Genomic DNA, 6,000 nt, shown 5'->3' on the forward strand with positions numbered 1-6,000 from the left:
GCCTCTCCTTAATGTCAATATGTCTTGTCCATTTCTGTTCTGGTTAGTGTTTATTGGCTTATTTCACTGTAGAGCCTCTAGTCCTGCTCACTATACCTTATCCAACCTATTAGTTCCACCACCCACACATGCAATGACATCTCCTGGTTTCAACGATGTTTCTAGAGACAATATCTCTCTCTTCATCACTCAATACCTAGGTTTACCTCCACTGTATTCACATCCTACCATACATTTGTCTGTACATTATACCTTGATGCTATTTTATCGCCCCCAGAAACCTCCTTTTACTCTATGTTCCAGACGTTCTAGACGACCAATTCTCATAGCTTTTAGCCGTACCCTTATTCTACTCCTCCTATGTTCCTCTGGCGATGTAGAGGTGAATCCAGGCCCTGCAGTGCCTGGCTCCACTCCTATTCCCCAGGCGCTCTCTTTTGACGACTTCTGTAACCGTAATAGCCTTGGTTTCATGCATGTTAACATTAGAAGCCTCCTCCCTAAGTTTGTTCTATTCACTGCTTTAGCACACTCTGCCAACCCGGATGTTCTAGCTGTGTCTGAATCCTGGCTTAGGAAGACCACCAAAAATTCAGACATTTTAATTCCAAACTACAACATTTTCAGACAAGATAGAACTGCCAAAGGGGGCGGTGTTGCAATCTACTGCAAAGATAGCCTGCAGAGTTCTGTCCTACTATCCAGGTCTGTACCCAAACAATTTGAACTTCTACTTTTAAAAATCCACCTCTCTAAAAACAAGTCTCTCACCGTTGCCGCCTGCTATAGACCACCCTCTGCCCCCAGCTGTGCTCTGGACACCATATGTGAACTGATTGCCCCCCATCTATCTTCAGAGTTCGTGCTGCTAGGCGACCTAAACTGGAACATGCTTAACACCCCAGCCATCCTACAATCTAAACTTGATGCCCTCAATCTCACACAAATTATCAATGAACCTACCAGGTACCTCCCCAAAACCTTAAACACGGGCACCCTCATAGATATCATCCTAACCAACTTCCCCTCTAAATACACCTCTGCTGTCTTCAACCAAGATCTCAGCGATCACTGCCTCATTGCCTGCATCCGTAATGGGTCAGCGGTCAAACGACCTCCACTCATCACTGTAAAACGCTCCCTGAAACACTTCTGCGAGCAGGCATTTCTAATCGACCTGGCCGGGGTATCCTGGAAGGATATTGATCTCATCCCGTCAGTAGAGGATGCCTGGATATTTTTTTTAAATGTCTTCCTAACCATCCTAAATAAACATGCCCCATTCAAGAAATTTAGAACCAGGAACAGATATAGCCCTTGGTTCTCCCCAGACCTGACTGCCCTTAACCAACACAAAAACATCCTATGGCGTTCTGCATTAGCATCGAACAGCCCCCGTGATATGCAGCTGTTCAGGGAAGCTAGAAATCATTATACACAGGCAGTTAGAAAAGCCAAGACTAGCTTTTTCAAGCAGAAATTTGCTTCCTGCAACACTAACTCAAAAAAGTTCTGGGACACTGTAAAGTCCATGGAGAATAAGAACACCTCCTCCCAGCTGCCCACTGCACTGAAGATAGGAAACACTGTCACCACTGATAAATCCACCATAATTGAGAATTTCAATAAGCATTTTTCTACGGCTGGCCATGCTTTCCACCTGGCTACTCCTACCCCGGACAACAGCACTGCACCCCCAACAGAAACTCGCCCAAGCCTTCCCCATTTCTCCTTCTCCCAAATCCATTCAGCTGATGTTCTGAAAGAGCTGCAAAATCTGGACCCCTACAAATCAGCCGGGCTAGACAATCTGGACCCTTTCTTTCTAAAATTATCTGCCGAAATTGTTGCCACCCCTATTACTAGCCTGTTCAACCTCTCTTTCGTGTCGTCTGAGATTCCCAAAGATTGGAAAGCAGCTGCGGTCATCCCCCTCTTCAAAGGGGGGGACACTCTTGACCCAAACTGCTACAGACCTATATCTATCCTACCGTGCCTTTCTAAGGTCTTCGAAAGCCAAGTCAACAAACAGATTACCGACCATTTCGAATCTCACCATACCTTCTCTGCTATGCAATCTGGTTTCAGAGCTGGTCATGGGTGCACCTCAGCCACGCTCAAGGTCCTAAACGATATCTTAACCGCCATCGATAAGAAACATTACTGTGCAGCCGTATTCATTGATCTGGCCAAGGCTTTCGACTCTGTCAATCACCATATCCTCATCGGCAGACTCGACAGCCTTGGTTTCTCAAATGATTGCCTCGCCTGGTTCACCAACTACTTCTCTGATAGAGTTCAGTGTGTCAAATCGGAGGGTCTGCTGTCCGGACCTCTGGCAGTCTCTATGGGGGTGCCACAGGGTTCAATTCTTGGACCGACTCTCTTCTCTGTATACATCAATGAGGTCGCTCTTGCTGCTGGTGAGTCCCTGATCCACCTCTACGCAGACGACACCATTCTGTATACTTCCGGCCCTTCTTTGGACACTGTGTTAACAACCCTCCAGGCAAGCTTCAATGCCATACAACTCTCCTTCTGTGGCCTCCAATTGCTCTTAAATACAAGTAAAACTAAATGCATGCTCTTCAACCGATCGCTACCTGCACCTACCCGCCTGTCCAACATCACTACTCTGGACGGCTCTGACTTAGAATACGTGGACAACTACAAATACTTAGGTGTCTGGTTAGACCGTAAACTCTCCTTCCAGACCCATATCAAACATCTCCAATCCAAAGTTAAATCTAGAATTGGCTTCCTATTTCGCAACAAAGCATCCTTCACTCATGCTGCCAAACATACCCTTGTAAAACTGACCATCCTACCAATCCTCGACTTTGGCGATGTCATTTACAAAATAGCCTCCAATACCCTACTCAACAAATTGGATGCAGTCTATCACAGTGCAATCCGTTTTATCACCAAAGCCCCATATACTACCCACCATTGCGACCTGTACGCTCTCGTTGGCTGGCCCTCGCTTCATACTCGTCGCCAAACCCACTGGCTCCATGTCATCTACAAGACCCTGCTAGGTAAAGTCCCCCCTTATCTCAGCTCGCTGGTCACCATAGCATCTCCCACCTGTAGCACACGCTCCAGCAGGTATATCTCTCTAGTCACCCCCAAAACCAATTCTTTCTTTGGCCGCCTCTCCTTCCAGTTCTCTGCTGCCAATGACTGGAACGAACTACAAAAATCTCTGAAACTGGAAACACTTATCTCCCTCACTAGCTTTAAGCACCAACTGTCAGAGCAGCTCACAGATTACTGCACCTGTACATAGCCCACCTATAATTTAGCCCAAACAACTACCTCTTTCCCAACTGTATTTCATTTTTATTTATTTATTTATTTTGCTCCTTTGCACCCCATTATTTTTTATTTCTACTTTGCACATTCTTCCATTGCAAAACTACCATTCCAGTATTTTACTTGCTATATTGTATTTACTTTGCCATCATGGCCTTTTTTTGCCTTTACCTCCCTTCTCACCTCATTTGCTCACATTGTATATAGACTTGTTTATACTGCATTATTGACTGTATGTTTGTTTTTACTCCATGTGTAACTCTGTGTCGTTTTATCTGTCAAACTGCTTTGCTTTATCTTGGCCAGGTCGCAATTGTAAATGAGAACTTGTTCTCAACTTGCCTACCTGGTTAAATAAAGGTAAAATAAATAAAAAATAAATAAATAAAAATATGAATTAAGTTAGTGGTATTTGTTATTTTATATGGTTTGATAGCTGATACTTTGGTCTATCAAACTATATATTTCAAATGTTGTTTATATTAAGACAATTATTTGTGGGATTTTTTTTGATTGTCCAATCTTTCAAGAATCCCTGAGCTCTAAAACAGCTAACTTTTCTCTCAGCTTCATGGCAAAATGTGTAAAATAGCATGAGAATAGCTATAATAGTCCTACTGCACATTTTTCTCTCTTCCACCCCCTCACCCACCCGTCTAACAGCGCTACGCCACTGGGTGTCTGGATGTCTGACGCCTCGATTGAAGGGCTGAATTAATTTGCGAGAAGAGAAGCACTTACAGACGGTTAACAATTGGGCTGTGAATCAAAACGTTATTTAGCCGTGTATTCAAATGAGCTCAGGTTTTCAGGACAGGAGACTTGACGTCCCAAGAAGCATTATTACAATGGGTTTAGACTTGAAGGATAAATACTATAATTAAGATAATAGCGACTCGTGGCTCAGGGGTGAGAGGACTGTTATCAGACACCTGTTCTGAACAACCCATCTTTAGTAGGAGTGTGGGACCCACAGCACTGGACAATCCTGTAGCTTACATCTATTTTACTCACAAAATGTGTACCCTGGAATAGCTACAAAAGACAGAAACACAAGACAGACTGCTCTGCACACAGTATCACTCTCATTCACACACATAGAGCCCGCGCGCAGCCTAGATGCAGACATTTTCTCCCAACCTCCTCGAGCAGTAACCATGACAACAGGATGGTTGGGAGACACTGCTCGCGTTAAATGAGACCGGTGCTTTTCTCTTCCTCTCCAAAATAGACCTTGGTCGCTTTTCAAGATCGACTCACTTTTCTCCCTCTGCTCAGTTGAGGGTAGAAACCCCCGAAACAAAACCCCGTGGCCCACACACTGCATATTAACTCAATAGACAGAGAGAGTCCGAGACCCCCACCGGTAGACTAAAACGACAGTAAGAAACATGCATCCCCTTCCACTTTCCTCTATGCATGTTTGTCCTGGTACAAGGATAGGGATTTTGAAAAGAAAGCCTTTCAATTATCCCATTTAATCGGATTCCAGATTATTCATCGGATGGCTATATAGTCTTTGGTTCTTTATGGAATTAAATCATTTGTGAACGCAAAATCTATCTACAGCCTAGCTATAATAACATTACATTCACAACAATATCAGGCATCCACTATTGCACTCACCAACAAAATGCGTTGAATCAAAGGTAGCCTGAAAAGCCAGTTCTGCACTGCAGTTTCAGGTTGTATTCTCTCTCGGTCCATCCATCCACGCGGGAGAACATAGACCGTGGGTCTGTTTGGTCCTCGTCGTGCCGCGTCCTTCCCGACTGGTACCGTCTAATCTGCCCAGCAAGCGACTCCTCACCGCTCGGACTCTGGCGGTACAGTAGGCTAGTCTCGCCTCCACTCACTGGCTCAGGCATGGGGGAGGTCCAGCCGGTGGGAAATGGTTAGACCGATTGCGCGTGGATGGGGGCGTCTGTGTAAACGAGCGGATGTGCAGTCGCGTCCCTCTCCTCCCCTGCTGCACGCGAGGAGCATCGATCTCCAGTCTCCAATCAGTGTTCTGAGGCGCGCGGGCAGTGTGGGACTGTCTGTGTCTCGGGCCTGTGTTATGATTCCATTTAACACTAACTCAGGATGGAGAGGAGGTTTGGCTTACTTATAGCCACATAAATACATACTCTTTTTACTTAATTTGGCTATAGTTTACATGGCGCAAAGGGCCTTTATCCATGTGTCTTTGTCCCACTGTCTTTATTCCAGTGTCTTTATTCCAGTGCCTTTATTCCAGTGTCTTTATTCCAGTGCCTTTATTCCACTGTCTTTATTCCAGTGTCTTTATTCCAGTGCCTTTATTCCAGTGTCAGCATATCAACAGTGCATGTGTCAAGATGACACATGCACTGTTAGGTTATGTAAAACAGGATACATGGATATTTTATATGGTTTCTGTAAAATATATATTTTGCAGGCAGTTGTTGTGTTACTAAAGGAAGCAGACATGTCCCTTACAGAAATCAATGAATAGGATTTATCTTTGAGTATAACAACAAGATATTTCTCTATCAAATACCATGTTACAGGAAGTATATTTTGTCTCAAAAGTACTACCAGTATCCCCCATTGACCTGACTGCAGCATACATTGACGGGACTGCTTGTTCTCAGATGGATGTGTTAGGTAATACCTGTGACAGACAGGAGGGTTCAAAGTTCATGGGAAGGAACGCTTTGGTAA

General features: G+C 44.5%; 1 protein-coding gene across 1 annotated transcript in view; it reads right to left on the reverse strand.

The window, feature by feature from the left end:
• Positions 1-5,297, reverse strand: part of LOC109882699 (PH and SEC7 domain-containing protein 2) — a 70,159-nt gene extending 64,862 nt beyond the window's left edge. Inside the window, exon 1 of the mRNA XM_031791371.1 lies at positions 4,942-5,297. The gene's annotated coding sequence lies outside the window, so the exon portion shown is untranslated. The remainder of the gene's footprint in view (positions 1-4,941) is intronic.
• Between the last annotated feature and the right edge of the window lie 703 nt (positions 5,298-6,000).

Source organism: Oncorhynchus kisutch, linkage group LG15 (assembly GCF_002021735.2).
Source record: "Oncorhynchus kisutch isolate 150728-3 linkage group LG15, Okis_V2, whole genome shotgun sequence".
Lineage (NCBI taxonomy): Eukaryota > Metazoa > Chordata > Actinopteri > Salmoniformes > Salmonidae > Oncorhynchus > Oncorhynchus kisutch.